The sequence below is a fragment of the Conger conger genome, chromosome 13 (genome assembly GCF_963514075.1).
Source record: "Conger conger chromosome 13, fConCon1.1, whole genome shotgun sequence".
NCBI classification, from domain to species: domain Eukaryota; kingdom Metazoa; phylum Chordata; class Actinopteri; order Anguilliformes; family Congridae; genus Conger; species Conger conger.
The window spans coordinates 37091209-37109316 of record NC_083772.1 but is presented as its reverse complement, the minus strand read 5'-3'; positions in this window follow the sequence as shown (position 1 = coordinate 37109316).

Sequence of the window (18108 nt, the reverse complement as noted above, 5' to 3'; positions counted from 1 at the left end):
ACATCACAGAGGAACAGTGCAATAACTTCATTACCTTTTTCAGAAACAAAGTCGACACCATCCGGTCCCATCTCATCAGCCCCTCCACTCCACCTGCCCCCGCTGCCATCCCACAGCCAGGGATCTCCCAGCCTCTCTGCTGTTTCTCCAACATCACACAGCGAGAGGTTGAGGACATCATCAATATGATGAAATCCTCCACCTGTGCCCTGGACCCCGTTCCCACCGCTCTGGTTAAATCAAGCATTTGTGCCATAAGTCCCCTGATCACCAAAACCATAAACCTTTCCCTCCAGTCTGGCCACGTTCCCTCTGTTCTAAAAACTGCCATCATTACACCCCTCCTCAAAAAACCCACCTTGGACTCGGCAGTCCTTGCCAATTACAGACCAATTTCCAACCTCCCTTTCCTTTCCAAGGTCCTGGAAAAAGTGGTAGCTGCACAGCTCCAGGACCATCTCCAACTCAATAACATTGCAGAGAAGTTCCAGTCTGGCTTCCGCACCGCCCATAGCACTGAAACAGCACTAGTCAGGGTCACTAATGACCTGTTGATGGCGGCTGATGCTGGCTCCCCTTCACTCCTCATCCTGCTTGACCTAACCGCAGCATTTGACACCATTGACCATCACATCCTCCTTAACCGTCTATACTCTATCGGCCTCTCTGACTTTGCTCTGAATTGGTTCAAATCATACCTCTCCGACAGAACCGAGTACGTCTCTTTGGGAGGGAAAAAAATCCCGGTCCCATCCTGTCACCTGTGGTGTCCCCCAAGGATCCGTCCTCGGCCCCGTCCTCTTCACCCTCTACTTGCTCCCCCTCGGCCGTGTCATCAGCCAGTATGGAATTTCCTTCCATTGCTATGCTGATGACACACAACTGTACCTTAAGACTGACTCACCCCCCTCTGCAGCTCCGCCGTCACCATCTCCATCATCCACACTCACTACCTGCCTGGAGGAGATAAAGGCGTGGATGAAATCAAACTTCCTACAACTCAACAGCTCCAAAACCGAGGCCATCCTAATTGGCACCCCCCATCAGATTCATTCATCCTCCATTACCAGCATCTCTTTCTCCGGTCAAGTCCTTCCCCTCTCATCCATAGTCACCAACCTGGGTGTGAAAATTGACCCCCACCTAAACTTTGAGGCCCACATTAAACACCTGTGCAAAACCTCCTTTTTCCACCTCAGGAACATTGCTAAACTCCGTCCCACACTCACCCTCCCAGATGCAGAAAAACTTGTCCACGCCTTTGTCTCCTCCAGGCTGGATTACTGTAACGCACTTCTCATCGGGATCCCTAGCAAGAGCCTCCTGAGGCTCCAATATATCCAGAACAGCGCTGCTAGGATCCTAATGAGAGTGCGTAAGTACGACCACATCACACCGATCCTCCACTCACTTCACTGGCTCCCCATCACCTCCCAGACTGAATACAAAATATCCCTTCTGACCCATCAGTGCATCTATGGAAATGCCCCCCCCTATCTCAAAGAACTCCTCACCCCAGAACCCTCCACTCGAAACCTTCGCTCTGCCAACACCAACCGCCTCCGTCCTCACAAGACCAAGCTCTGCACCATGGGCGACCGAGCCTTCTGCTCGGCTGCTCCCCGCCTGTGGAATGCCCTCCCTGACTACCTGAGAGCACCGCAGACCACTGATGCTTTTAAAAGAGGGCTAAAAACCCACCTCTTTACTAAAGCCTTTTCTTAGTTTTTATATTTTATACATGCCATTGGGTGTTTTATTCCCTGTTTTTACCCTGTAGCACTTTGAGATTTGGTCTCCAAATGTAAAGTGCACTATAAATAAAATGCATTATTATTATTATTATTGTTGCTATGTGTTTTTATTTGAGTTTCTGTCACCTTTGACCAGTCTGGTCCTCCTCCTCTAGCCTCATTAACAAGGCATTTGTACTGGATGTTTTTAGTTTTTTGCACCTTTCTCTGCAATGAGATCATCAGTTTCTGAGATGCTCAAACCACCCTGTGTGAGTGTATACCATGAAAATAAACTAAACTAAGTCTGTATTTTCAACGAAAGTGTCTTGCTTCATTTAAGCCATTACCAAATTCTCTGTAATGCTCACATCTGGGGTTATAACACTGTAAATATAACACTACATAAATAAAACACATAAATAGTTGAGGATTGCTCAAATTTGGCATATGTGTGGGGTTAACCAACTGTGAATTGTTTAATTACAAATCAAAACCAAATCAAGAAAAAACTGTGCTGTTGCAGAGCCCGGACAAATCTGTAAAGGCGTTGGACATCCACACCTCCTTGCCTGACCTCATCCATTGCCTGTCCCAAATTGCCAAAAAGTGAAATAAAAATATTTGGACTACTTTTCATTTGTTTTTAACTGCTTTTCAATTTAATTTCATGAATGCTTTACTCTACATAGGAAAAATAACAGTGTCAAAATCATCACTTGTGAAATACGTACGGTCTCTATCTCATATGTTCCCTGTTAGCGTTGAATTAACGCTGGACATTTTACTGTGTACCAGTGAATCCTCATTCAAACAGCAGCTGCATTTGTTGGGTGGCCTGCGATGTAGTCCTCAATTGGCTCATTGTGCCTCATGTTTTCCAGCAGCAGTACAAGACCACATTGTGGAGCATCCAACAGGCTATAATCTGGCAGACTTTTTTTCTGGCTTGTACAGCAGTCTCCCACCGGCCAAATCCAGGCAGAGCCACCTACCTTTGAATATGCCAATTGACCGTTCCTAAGCCCCACTCTACAACCTTGGTCAAAACATTCCTTCAAGATGGCGCTACCCATTCCATCAAGCCAGCTACCACAAGGAATAATAGATTGTTGCTGGAGGTCAGATACCATATCTTTAAGCTGACAGCAAAACTTATATTATGCTGTTGAACTCCTCGTTTGTGCCTCCAGTCACAAAGTGCTTTGATAATGACAACAAACATTTCAATAGTGAATAAAATGAATGACTTGGAACAAATGCAAAGTGAACATTAAGTAAAATAACATTACGGTACAACTATAACATTACCCACTGAACATTTTCTGTGGTGAAAAAGGCTGTCAAATGCCATCTTGGCTTTCAGGTGAAAACCCAACTACATTGGGTTTAAAATTGAAAGCTTTACTAGATGTAGCTAACCTGGCGATATCCTGGTAAAACCTGAGCAATATTGGGAAAGAGTCTGTATGTCAAAACGGCTCTCAACCCCTCTAGACATCACGATTCTGGATTTTGAACCGAGTAACTCCAGCTACCTACTGCTAAAGAGTATCAAAATTTATGAACTCATTATGTAGCAATATGAATTTTCAGATCACTCTTGAATTTAATGTCAGCTGATGTTAGCTAGCTTTGTTTACATTACTTCAGCACTATAATTTGTTGTCACTTGTCATTAGTCTGTCTGGGGGACTGTACAGTGCAAGTCTTTTCAAATGAAGACAGTCACAAGTGTCACTTTTAGACTGGGAAGTTATTAGCTGGGGAAAATATGGTGGTAACATGCAAACATTAGAAATTCATCCTAAATTGTCAAATAGCAGACATTAAATGAGTAGATTAAATTCATATTTTAACTGAATAGTTATCTGTAAACAGAATCGCGGTGTCTTTGGAGATGCTGTGAAAGTTCAGTTGGTGATGATGTCTCCCACATAACAGTAGCTTAGCCGAATCCACAATTCTACATCCAATTAATGTATGTTAGATCACTTTCTCAGGAGTCAATCCACTGCTGAATTGCGTGCGGAATGGAGGAATCTTCAGTTTGTTAGCTAATTAGTTAGTGGGTGGATCCTGGCCATCGCAAATGAGTTGTACATTAATCAAGGTTAAGTTTTTCAGATTCACATACAGTATATGAACTAATTTGCTGATGGTGCTCGTATGGCAACATGCGTGCAGTCGACAGCCTCAATAACATTCGGGAATACACCCAGACAGGACAAATCCCTTTGGATACTTGCTTAATGAGGGTTGCGATAACCTTTTGGATACTTGCTTAATGAGTGCTGCGATATAATGAACATGCCAGCGAGTTCCCTATCGGAAGGTCCCTGTGGCCATAAAGCCAAGGTTGGATAGGACATGTATACTGTAGGTACAGGTGTCTGCTGTGTCTGTGTCATAACTGATGTCTATCGGTAAACAGTATTGACACATGAGTCATTCACCCTCATGAACAATTAAAACCAGTCCATAAAAACACGTTCACGGTGTATTGCTCCATTCGCAAACAATCAGCAAACAAGAAGCAGTCAGTGTAATCAGGCAGATTTTTGTGATCCCACACATGGAGATTCAATTATCACACTAACATATGATCCCATTTTCCATCCTAATGTTGCTGGAAAATAAAGCTGATTTTTGATGTCCTTGATGAAGAAACATGGCAAAAAGACAAAAAAAAAACCTGTACAATGCCTGTAGAAACTTTTGCTTATTTGTCTGTCTATCTTAGCTGTGTTCCATAATGTTTTCCCTGTCTATTTTTGTGAAGTGCTTGGAACCCTATAATTGCTTCGTGCTGCTACGTATATAAATATATTATACTTTCACCTCATGGCAGCATACAAGGGGAGAACATGATGGAGGCAAGTATCGATTCTTGTGCAATTCCAAATGCAATGTCTGATTTTTCAGATACATGATTTCCAGAATTTATGAAAGATTGTCTTCCTGTTATGTAGTAGCGAAACTAATTTAGTACAATACCAGAGAGGCCTACCAAATATTCCAAACCATGTTGTGGCCTATGGTGTCAAAAGCAAGGACAGACTTCCTTTGTATTGGAACCGGATATAATATAATTTCCAACTTTGACTACACCATGTTTGGTAATGTGGTTTCTTCATGAGCCTGACTGAACTTTGTCCTGTTTTCAAACATCTTGTTTTCTGTTTTTAAAACATCTTTATTTATGATCAGTTATAAAACATTTTTAAATTGCAACCACACTGAATCCTTCAGAACTGTGTTAAGTGATGTATACATGATCGTTGGTCTAGATAATTATAAAAGATAAATTTGTTCTCTCAGCCTGACAGCTGTAATGGCATGGTTTATTGAATAATTTGAAATCTGAAGCTCTCCTACCAGGTAAACAAGGGTGAAAATAACATATCTTATATTGTATAACTGAAAAGAGTAAGGAGAGTAAATGCAAACAATGGTTTCAAATCTGGGCTTCACCCTTATTTTAAGTATTCAAATAAGAATAGATAGCCCTCTCAATGAGTCTTTAGTGGGGAGAACATATGAAAATTTATGGTGCAAATGGCAATGAACATTGAACTGCCATGCTATTTATCAGGAAGTAATTTTACACTGAGTATCCAGCTTTCTTTATGACTCACCGAGTTGGTCCTGCAGATTGCTCCATAAAAACATCAGAAGACCCAACATCTACAAAGCTAGATGTACGAGCGTTCACATTCTCACATGTACAACTGTAACACCTTGCTGGTTCAAACACTTTTGAACACCTTTACCTGCAAATGGTACTGCCCTTTCATACACTCTCAGAAATAAAGTGACAGTGGAGGTACATTAATTTCGCATTGCCACCTGCATCCCCTTATGGTGGAATAACATTTCCAAATTAGTCAAGAAGTCAGATTCACTGCCTCTTTCCTCAAAACCCCCATGCTCAAATTATAATATATATATATAATATATATATATTAATTAATAATAATAATAATAATAATAATAAGAAGAAGAAGCAGAATAAATATAGAAAATGGGAGGTAATAAGCCCATTACTAAATTGGTAACATTAAAAATTGTCTTCAAGCAGCTATATGATTTATTTTTTGTCTTGAACACATTTTATTCCAGAATGTTTTTCCAAGGAATGGTAAATCTGATATGGGTTGGTAATTCAGGAGAATGCCACTGTCAAGGTTAGGTTCCTTCAATAGTGGTTTCAGGAAAGCCATCTTGAAGGCATTAGGGAATGTATCTGAAGAATGTATTATCCCAAGTATGCCATCTGATAAGCTATTAAAAATGTATTTAAAAGGCTTAGTAGAGATAGGGTCCAGTGGACCATAAAACCTGGAAGATTTCATCCGGGGATATAGCCTTCTGAAAAGTAATACCATTAATCTGTGGCAAGGTGTTCATTGTAGCGTGTGGTACTGATGGGGCATTGCAGGTAAAATGTATCATACTTTTCATCCCTGATCGTCTGAAAAAGTTTCTAATTTCTAATTATAATGCAAATTCATGATTAAATGATGATTAAAAATGGACATTAATTTGGTTGTTTCGGGAAATAATAATTGATCAATATTAGATCAAATATTTTGTCTTTTCTCAGGGTTGGCGTGAATCTTTGAGGGTTTGCCTTTATTTATGGCATGGTATGGTCTGGATCAGTAGCATTGCATAGGCAAAATTATTGGGGAAACGAGGCCAACAAAAATATAAAAATTACATAAATGATATGCAGACATGCTCACTTGCCCACGCACCCACACACAAACCATAATGTAATATAGTCTGTCATTTAATTTATCCATTATCTTTCTGCTTTTTCACATACTCAGTGAAATATTTCAGTGGACAAATGTAACTTTTTTCCCATGGTGTCTGTAGTTTCCAAAGCCATTTTATTATTTTCATGGGAAGTACAATGCCTGAAGTGAATATCAGAATCCGCACCAAGCTATTGAGGATGTGCTGATGCTAATATCTTCTGAGATCAGCAATAATGTTCCCCCACTATCACTGCTGCTTCAGTGTGTAGAACCACAGACGTGCTCTAGATATTTTTATAGTGTTGAGCGGTAAAGCTTTTTACCCCCAAGCAATGGAAAGCAGGCCAGTAGGCAACAGAATGTGCTAAATGAGGCTAAACATGTCAATTAAATAAATTGAAAATGGTTGGCATTTATTTGGCGCCTTTATCCAAAGCGCTGTACAATTGATGCTTCTCATTCACCCATTCATATACACACTCACACACCAACCACCAACGGCGATTGGCTGCCATGCAAGGCACAAACCAACTCGTCGGGAGCATTTGGTGGTTAGGCGTTTTGCTCAGGGATGCTTCAACACACCCAGGACGGAATCGAACTGGCAACCCTCAGACTGCCAAACGACTTCTCTTACTGCCTGAGCTATTTTTTGCAGCTGTCATGGCTTTTAATAAAATGTAAATAAAATAAAATAAAATTCAAGATTGAAACTTTTAGTGATTTCATCAAATCATGGTCAGTTTACAAACAATCTCTTTTGCCATCGTTTGACAGTACTCTGGTCATCGACAGGAAGAGAAACTGCTAGCCCATGAGCATCACAATGTGAGCATTACACATTATACAAATTAGATTTGGCATCAAGCTTTTGAGGGTTTCAGATGCTTTCAACATGTAGCTTGCATTATCCTCAATAAACATATTTACATTCTTCCACTTCCTGATTGTTTCCCACACCTGATTGGCATTTCCCTCTCATTACCTGTGTATATAAACCCCTTTGTTAGTCTAAAATGTCGCCAGATTGTTGTGTCCTGACCATATGCTCCAGTATTTATATTTTATTGATTTCTGTTACAACTTGTTTTGTCTCCGACTTTTGCTTTACCCTTCTGTCTTGTTTGGAACCGTAGTTTATCGACTTCTGTTTCTGGATTCTGTTTTTGTTTGGTTTGCCCGCTAGTTATCAACCCTTTGCTTGTGACTTTGACTTCGTTTTGGATTATCCCTGCTGTTTGCTGGTGTCGTGACCCTCTGCCTGGACACTTAACTACGAACTGCCTATTCCCTACTGATTCTGTTTGCGGTCTATCAACCTCCGCCTGTATACTCTGCCAAGTTTATAATAAAGACTCTGAAAGCTACTCCTTGGTCTTGCTACTGGGTCCTGTCATTCTGATCCCTGACATAGCCATTGTTTGATACTAGCCATAACTAAGCAGCAATGTACAGCTTAGATACAACGTGTAGTTAAGGATAACTTTTAAGGGGCCAAGCAGTGCTTGTAGCAGCTGAAATCCTGTTGTGTTTCTTGATATTGCAGGGTACCAAGCACCATTTTTTTACAATCTAGATGTGGAGATTTTATTATATAGCCTATACAGCACACAGTAGTTAGCTACACTTTGTTACCTTTAAGTGTTGCCAACTTGGTGAGTAAAATTAATTTAAAAAAATTACATGTGGTGTGAAGAAAGAGGTGTGCATTCTGTTACCGGCTCAAAGTAACAAAGAAACGGCAGGAGAGACTTCGCAACTGTTTCACGTTTAGGGTTTAATCATGTGAAAAAAGCATATGTATTTTAAAATGATCTCAAACACCGAACAGAACAAAAGACAAAGCAAAGCTCCCGCCGCTTCTCTGGAAGGCCAGGCCCACTTTATGTCCGCGGCTGGGACCTGCCCCGCGCGCTGGCACATCCCATCCAGGAACACACGGGACCAGGCCTACAAGACACGAGAACAGAATTAAGCAACATAATGTAGAATAAGGCTGAGAGGCCCAAGTGGCCGTAACAATTCACATGCCATGGGAATATTTGGATCATTGGCACACTTGCTGAAAACAGGTTGAGACCATTGATGAGTTTAAAAGGAAGTTTGATGCTGGCAACAAAATCAATGAGCTGGTGCTATTCTCAGATCCACTGCATCATAGCTTTTCTATAATTGGTTTCATTTTGAAAATATAGTCTCTAATAATGCTGTGGTGGCGCACGGCTAAAGCATCGGACCTGAACCCCGGTCCTCCCAAAGCCAAGGTAGGCAGGCACACGTGGAAGTGGCATAATTGGCTTGCCGCTCCGAGGATGGGGGGAGGGACTCGGCAGGGGCTGTAGGATCGCGTAGAAGACGTGTTGCTTTCTGGTTCGCTAAATCTCTTCGGGGTCTTGGAGTCACATATGCTACTTTCACCTTGTTGATTTACATGAAACTAGGCACACTCATTGAGCCAATTTCACAGATACAGATCCTAGATTAAATTCCCCTGTGAATGTAGAGATTCTCCATACAAAACTCTTGACTCATACTCATACAACCGAGCAGACATATGTATCTTGCAGTTAAGAGAACAAAACAGCACAGTGTTTCCAATTCATTTCAGGACTGTATATGCAAGCTGAATTGAGTGCATTAATTATCTCCTAGCATATCTTCCTCGCTAATATCATCATCACTCCAAATGCCCGTTTACCACTCTGAAGGAAATGGACAGTTTCATTCATGTGAATGAATTAGTTAATCATACGCTATAATTGTTTTCTTTCTTTTGAGCAACAGTTCATACTGAGTCATTCACTGCTGTGAATGGCTTGGTAGCCTGTGTTATGATCTTCTCTGGTTTTATTTTAGTAAAACTTAATAAATACTTGAAAAACATGTCAGTATTTCTTACTTATAGAATAGCACATTTTGTCAGGTTTTGGGGGACAGAGGAACCAATTGCAGACTCAGGGGTATGAGAAAATGACAGGTTTAATGAAGTAAACAGGGGGCAAATCCAAAACGTAATCCAGGGACAGACAATGGTCAAAATCCAGGCAGGCAGGTATATGTGGGGCAGGCAGAGTGTAAACAAAAAGAGGCAGAGTTCAATGACCAGAAAATATAGAACAGGGAGGCAGAGTTATTGAGCAGTCTAGAAATAGAGATAAAGATAGTATGTTAGTTTACATGATTAAATTCTAATTACCCAAACTAGTGACTGTTAGTTAGTTAGTTAGTTAGTTAGACAATTAATGTGTTAATATAATTAGTACTGTACAAAATCTGTTAGTTGTTATTAGTATATTAGTGCTATCTACAAACACGAATGGAAAAAAGCAGGAAGTAAGAAAAGCAAGACTGAGTTGTGGGAAACTGGAAAATTCCGAAAAAACCTGAATAGACAGGGTAGTGACTGAAGCTAGACTTACATAGAGACACAGACATCACAGGGGAAGATGAGTGCAATGACAAGAATAAGGAATTAAACAAACAGACAGAATCCAGGATCATGACACATTATAATATTGAGCTGCAGGTCTAATGGGGAATTAAAACGATAATAAACATTTAGGTGATGCTTTACTGAAATTCTGACAGAAGAAAATACATTGGATGGATTTTCAAATGGATTTCTCTTATTAATGAGATTCGTTAGAAGTAAATTTAAATAAAATAAAAATCAGTGTCATTGTCAAGTCTGTACCTGCTGCAAAAAAATAAATGTTTGGGATGAGCAAATGACTTATCCTTATCTTCCATTGTTTTCGTAGAGACTATGGAAATTGCCAGTCCAACCTGTGCAATATGCATGGATCTTAATGGTAATACATCGTGAGCATAATCCAGCCCATTTACACCTGCCCACGCACCATGAATCACCTTCGCATGGCGCATTGCCATAGTCACCTGGCGAAGTGCATGGTGTCCTCGCTTGACTTTGAAAAACAGCCACAAATTAAAAATGTATATGTTCTGCTTTGTTTGATTTAGGGACACCAAACTAATGTCACACAATCCACCTTCTCACTGAATACATTTGCTTTAAGGTCGCATTAGCTGACCGTTATGGATTTACTGCCATTTTGTTTCAATTAAAACATTGATTTGACCAATTTGCAAGAAACTTGCAAAGCATGTAACCATGGATAAGTGCTAACCGTGGAAACCCAGTATTAACAAAGTGGCTACTTTTAAAAACGTGCATGCAATAAGCCAAATACAATGCTTGTGGTGTGGCTTTTATGAAAAAGCAAATAAATCGGAAATAGACAAAGTGATGAAGCTTGATGAGTGATGTAAAACACATTAAACCAAAAAGTGTGATAATGGCGCTCAACAAATTACAAAATGGAACAATTAACTGAACATCAAACTTTTTTATAGACATGATACTTGCATGCCTGGCAACGCACTTCACTAAGAATATGCATGCTTTTTTTCAGTTTGTACTTGTTGCACTTGTTGTACTTGTACATTGCTGCAAATTGTTTTTTTCAGTTCTGGCAAACTGCCTCACCACTTCTTACAAAGCATAGTGGATTGAGTGAGGGATACTCAATATGGGTATTGGCCTGGGTGGACACTTACGAATGCAGGCTTTGACAGAGCATAACTGGCCTTCCCTTTGACCTAGTGTTACGACATTGACTTTTGCCTGCTGTACACAACTGCTTCCCTATCCTTTACCCTGTTAGGACCTGACTCTAGACTGAGTCGTAACACCTAGAATCAAAATAATTTTCCTAGATTCCTAAAAAAAAAACCCATTTAAAATGCATCTCCTCCAACACATTTTTTTTTTGTTGATATTTTTTAGGCCTTTTTCAGCTTTATTGGACAGTAGGAAGGGGAAGACATGCGACAAATGTCGGACGGTCGGATTCGAACCGCCAACGTCGCGGCTCGCAATGAGCATGCGGTCAGTGCTCTACAGGCTGCGCCACCGAGACACCCCACGACTCCTCCAACACATTTTGACTAATATGTGCTCACAAATACCTTTCTAAAAGTTATGGACAAACTCTAGAGACTGTTGTGCGTGAAAATCCCAGCAGATCAGCAGTTTCAGATACTCAAACCACCTTGCACCAACAGTTAATCCACAGTCAAAGTCACTTAGATCACATTTCTTCCCTGTTCTGACATTTGGTCTGAAAGACATCTGACCATGTCTGCTTGTATGCATTTAGTTGCTGTCCCTAAATTGGCTGATTAGATATTTGCATTGACCAGCTGGTGTACAGGTCTACCTAATAAAGTGCTCAGTGAGTGTATACAAATGTGATGCAATTGATTTACAAATAAAATGTGCAGAATAGAAGCACACACTATCCTGTCTTGACAGAATATCCCCTCCATTTAAAAATGCACATAATTTATGATTGTCCGCCTTTTCTACTGAAATGTCAGCACTCAAGGATGCAACCGTCAGGTCTCGGGTGACATCTCTCCTCTGCTCAATTTCTCACTCAAAAAGTATACTTCCTCATTTCAAACCGCAAGTTTAAGTTTTCTGTCTGTAAATTCCAGACTACTGTTGTGTATGTGCCTGTATGTATTGGTTGCAAACTGTGCAAAATAAATTGTGTGCCGCAGGATACCGGGAGGCCCCGGACACATTTTGCATTTGACATTCTGTCCCCGTCATTCTTTCCTTGCTGTATCGCCCATTATGTCGACTAATTGCTTTTCTGAGGGTCACTATAATTATAATTGTATAATTACTCAGGTGATTGTGACAATCCGATGCCTGCAGTGACTCCGTGGAGATGTTATCGAAATAATGTGCAGCGCGCTCCTCTTTCAGTCTCCTCTTTATTGGAAAGCAACTCATGCTTTCAAACGGCTTAAAAAAATAGGCCTTTAGATGCCCCCGCTCGCTGTGCTCCGACAAAGAAGCCATCGCACATGACATTCATCAACCCCGACACATTATCAGCCAGCTGTAAAGTTTCCGGTCTGATGGGCGAGCACGTATCACACGTGTATGTTTCTCCTATCACCTGCAGATCCTTCTCAAGCTCCACGAGAAGGATATTTAGTGTCTTTGTTGTAGTGTGCCAATATTGATTTAATCTCTGAGCAGAAGGGGTCAGGGGGAGGTGTGACTTTCTGATTTCGTGAGGCCTGAAAGCTTTCCCTGGTATTCCTATCTGATTTTAATGAGATGTAGACATCTTTTGCACGAAGTGGGAGCTTTTGCAAAGTGCCATAGCAGTCTTCCATCAGGAAGGATAAGGAATACAGGGGGCGACATTGGCTCAGGCGGTAAGAGCCTGACTTTGATCCCGCCCTGGGTGTGTCGAAGTGTCCCTGAGCAAGCCACTTAACCCCCAAATGCTCCTGATGAGCTGGTTGGTGCCTTGCATGGCAGCCAATCGCCGTTAGTGTATGTGTGTGACACTCACAATTGTTTGGTCACATTTTGTGTTTAATAATGTAATTTTGTGGAGATGAGCCAGATTAATTTTTATATTACTTCTAAAGTTGCACAATGTCATTTCCCAGTAGCCTACGCCACTAGAGGGCGCTGTGGTTTATTCAGTGCTGGTTGGGTATAGTGTGTTGCATCAGGCCTGTTTCTTCAGAAGAAAACAGCCTGCTGAACAAACAAATCTAATGTCTCCTGTTTCATATTTTTCCCTGTTTGAAATAGGTTAGCGCTGTCTATAAGTATGATTAAACGAATGAAATAAATTAAATAACATAAATGTGACTTGTAGATCACGAAGGTTCAAGCCAAATGGTTGACTATATGGCATGTTTGGCCGAAAGAAAAGTAGAAAAGTTAGCTAGCTACCGTAACTCTGCTGTCATTGGCTTCATGCCAGCTTACGTTGTAACAAGAACGTTGAGGGAGGAAATGGCGGCTCGCGCCAGTGTACAATATTTATTTTGTTTTATTTCGGCTCTGGGTCACTTGTCTGTTTATATAAAGGCTCTAATAAAGGTTGTAATGTAATGCTAAAAGGAATGTGCACCAAGGTTAAATTAATGATTTAAAATGATTGGTGCTAGGTATACAATTTGAAACAAGTATATTAGAAGTCAATTGGTTAATTTGTAGGATTTAGTATTTGAGATGAGAATTCTAGTGCAAATGTTAAATGTGACAGTCTACAGATAGTTAATGTGTTTGTTTACAGTATGTGTGTTTGTTTGAGATAGGAAATAGGCTGATTAATTAAGACATTGTCAAATTAAATGGATATTAGGCTATTTGAAGCCATGTGAAGCTGTAAACTGTGAACTGATACTTTTGTATGGCAAAGAGAAAAAAATGAAAATAGAACAGATGTCATAATTAGGAAAATGTGATAAAGAAGAAAACAGCCTGCTGAAAGAACATATCTAATGTCTCCTGTTTCACATTTTTCCCTGTTTGAAACAGATCCATACTTACCTGTTGCAGGGACCCAAATAATTGGGACCTGAACATGTGTGTGTGTGTATGAATGAGTGAATGAGAAGCATCAGTTGTACAGCACTATATAAATGCCACCCATTTACCATTTACCATTAATTCATAAGAGTGGTTGATTTAAAAATGCACAAGTAAAATGTCCCCAGACAAAATGTTTTAATGCTCGGAAAATAAGAACGGGCTGTATGCAACTGCTTAGAATGAAATTTCACTCACGTCTAAAAAAAAATTTACGGATTATCTATGCATACTCCTTTTTCTAAAAGCAATAATAAGAGAGCTGTATGAATATTCTTTATCCTTAAGGTGAGCTTACATTTCCGCAAATTCAAGAGACCTTAAAAGTATCTACTGCATAAGCAAGCACAAGCAAGACAGAAATTGTGTGTGGAGTGTGTGCTATTATCAATGTAGTGTTGATACATGAAATCTAATAATAACAATAGAACTTTATAAAGCATCTTTCGTGCATTGTCAGTCATTGTGCGGTGTCTTTGAATGGTTGCCTGGGTGACTGCATTACCTAGGCAGAGATGCGCTGGCATCTTCTGTGATAGAAAATATGTTCTGTTGTTATTGGATGATGTGAAGGTAATACAAATATAGTGTCTTTATCATGCACACACATACAGTACAAGGTGCTCGCCACAAAAATCTATATAATGAAAAAGACCTGACCGCAGATAAACCCCATATGCAAAACCAATCATCAGAAGGCTAGAATCAGTCCCAGAATTGGCACACACAGAAGAGATGCACAAAGATGGTAGCCAATTGTACCCTATCTATTCCAACTGGCCAAGTTAGCTGAGGATACACCGCTACAGCCCTGTCCCCCAGGAGATCTAGCGATCTAGAGAATGGCACGCCTTCTACAATCCGCACTTTCTGAAATGCGCCGATCCTACAAACCCTGCCGAGTCCCTCCCCCCACCCTCAGAGCGCCGAGCCAATTATGCCTGGAGATTTTAATCTGGATCAAAGCAGTGTGTATGGGGACGGGTGTGTGGAAGAACCTGCTAGAATACTCAGTTCCAAAAGAGTTTATTTACTCTGTACTTTTAAGCAGCTTCATAACATGCTCTAATGTGCATCTTTTTGCTAAGAACTAGCTTTATGCGGTTCTTAGGAGTAATTCTCAGAGGCACTATACACAGCCCCTGGTTTTCAATTCAGTTTCATTAGATTCTGTACCCAAGTAGACTGCCATAGATGTTGGTCAAAGACGGATTATTCTTAACTGGAGTGCAATTCACCTTTAACATCAAAAGGCCTGAGCATGACCTGAATTTCTTTTACATTAGAAAGGCCAGGGTTTTTTACTTCATAGAACCACGAAGACTGATGCAGCATTACAGCATTGATTTCTGCATGCCTAATTTAACCTCATTTCTAAAATGGCACAGAACTATTTTCTTGAAATGAAGACCACAATTGAATTTATTTCAACATTTTCATTTCTAAGTTATCACAGGTTTCTTATATAGGCAGGGACTGCACACTCATCTGTTGGATTTCTCATTTAGTCTATGTTAACATTCAGAGTATGTATGTTAAAAAATTCAGTTAAAAACTGAAAGCATGTGGGTGCCTAAACCTATTGTTTCTATAACTATAACACCCACTATTATTCAGCCCCACCTACAGTCTTTATCATCTTCAGCCAATGATTGCAACACTGACATTTTCAGAACTCTGACGTGATATTGAAATCCACCAATTGAAAAATGAATCATTTATTTTAGTTCAGTTTATTACAGTCGACAACAAAATAACCAACAATTGGATAACGTACATGACTGGGACCTGCAAGGTTGGCGGTTCAATCCCCGGTGTAGCCACAATAAGATCCACACAGCTGTTGGGCCCTTGAGCAAGGCCCCAGATTGCCCCAGGGGGGATTGAACTTTTTAAATGGCCAAATCAGAAATTAATCTGCATGGTGAGGTTCATTTCTTTACTGAGTTAATTTTTCAGAATTTAAATTTTTCAATTATTTTTAACCCAAATATTTAGAAACATTTAAAATAATTTACCTTCTAATTATCAGTGCCATTTAATACACACATTTTTACGAGCACAGATAGTATTGTACAGAACCTGCAGGTTCAATTTCTGCCAGTATGCACGGCAGCTCCATGTGAGCAGTGGAGATTGAGGCAGAAATCCTACGTGCTGGTTTTAGCGATTAGATCATGCTCTTGTCTTCTTCTGTAGACAGTTAGTCTCTGTGACACCCAGACAAATAACTGTGGGCCATCCCTCTAATTTCCTTGGAAGAAAGCTCTTGGACTTGGTGAGGATTTGGTTATCGTCTCTGTGCTTTCGAGGATGAGTTACCTTAGATCAGATTTTTTTGTGATGAAATGTGATCGTGTTTGTGATTTCCCTGACAGAGTTATTAACCTTTGATGCCGTTTCTTTGGCAGAGGCTGACTTTCATCCGCGGATTTCCTGAATAGTTACTGACCCCTCTCTGTGGTTTACTTGCAGAATAGCCACTATATTTCAGGCAAGACCAATCCAAAGCTCACTACTCTGTCTGCTGAGTGAGCTTCAAAGTTTTCTTGAGTGGCATTTTAACTATTGCATAAAAATATCATTCAGTGATGCTCAGACTACTTTAAAAAACAGGAAAGGTTTCAATTAGTGTTGGGCTACCACTTTCATTCAAGATTGTACATGACTCCAGGCTACACATAGAGAACAAATACATTTTCTTATCCTATGACAGTATAGGAGATAGTGGAGGGGTGATTGTGTCTATGTGTTTGGTTAAGATGGATAGTATTGAAAGCACTGAACACATTTTACAAAAAACAAGGCATAGGCCCTACTACTGCCACTCCTACTTCAAATAATGATAATAAGGTGAGTATATATGTCCTTGTTGGTGCTGTGCATATGAGGAGGTGTGTGTGTGTGTGTGTGTGTGTGTCTGTGTTCAGCAAATGTTTATTGGTTATGCCCATTACTGTTTAGACCTTATGTACTATCTGAAACCCAATTGTTTCCCCATCCTGACTTATATGAACAAGTTTTATATTTACATATTTACATAAATGGCTATTTTTGTTAAAATAAAGTCTGACTTGAAGCCAATAGACTGTGGCTTCTGCATGTTGGCTTACATTTGGTTGAATAAATAGTGACAAATTCAGATAGTGTTTTGAGTCACATGAGTGTAAGATAAATATGTCAGGTTCACCATCTGTTATACAGATTAAGAGTCACAGATTAAGATAATAATTGGGTTTATTATTTAGAAGGTTGGTCCATATGTGCTTGTACTTTGACTACAATGTTTACTTCTGAGCAGATGTTTTATTAGTCCAGTTGTATTAATAGTTTGTGCACACATAAGGCCATAAGCTTTTTTCAAACGTTTCATAACCATCATGCTAATAAGTATGCTAATAAATAACTGGTTAAAATGGTTAGCTACAATATTATTAGATTACCAGAATAGTAGAAAGTCAGCTTGAGGTAAAAACATCTTATTTTCTCACAGTTTGTGGTCTGTGTTGCTATGGAAATCATTGTGCAGCGCTGCATCAAGTACCCTAACAGACCATTAAGCATAAAAACGTGTTTATTTTACAAGTCGTTTGACCAATGAATCTGAACCAGGAGTGTCAATCACTTCACACAGACTCATTGTCATTGGCATGAGCATCTTACTACTGTTTTCCTTAATCCAGAGGGTTTATATTGCACATGTCCTTGAAAGTGCATTTGATTAAGTGATTAAGTGATCACTAAAATTATATTCCCAAAGTTGAGAACTATTCATTTTGTGGAACGATGCTTTAAATGATGTGAATGCTCAGTAAGGAATCTGCCATTCATCGGCTCATGGATGCGGACAGTCCTGAGAGATAATGGATAGATGCTGGCCAGGCCTGAATGACTCACCTGAGGTAAGGCACATTCACCAACCCTCAGAGATATAGGCTTGAACAACATTCAGAGTTTCTGAAACAGTATCTGCTGGCGAGAGTTTTGGAAGACTGCTGCAGAGATTGAACTCTCAGATCCCATCTTGGGTGACCGGCACTATAACCTGCCAACTGAAACAGCTGACTACTTAACGGAGGAGTTTGCTTGCTAGTATCACAGTCTCCAAACAGCTTAGGGCAAATAAAAGTTTATTTTGCCATCATTTGGCTCAGTTCAGATATCTCAGCAGAATTGT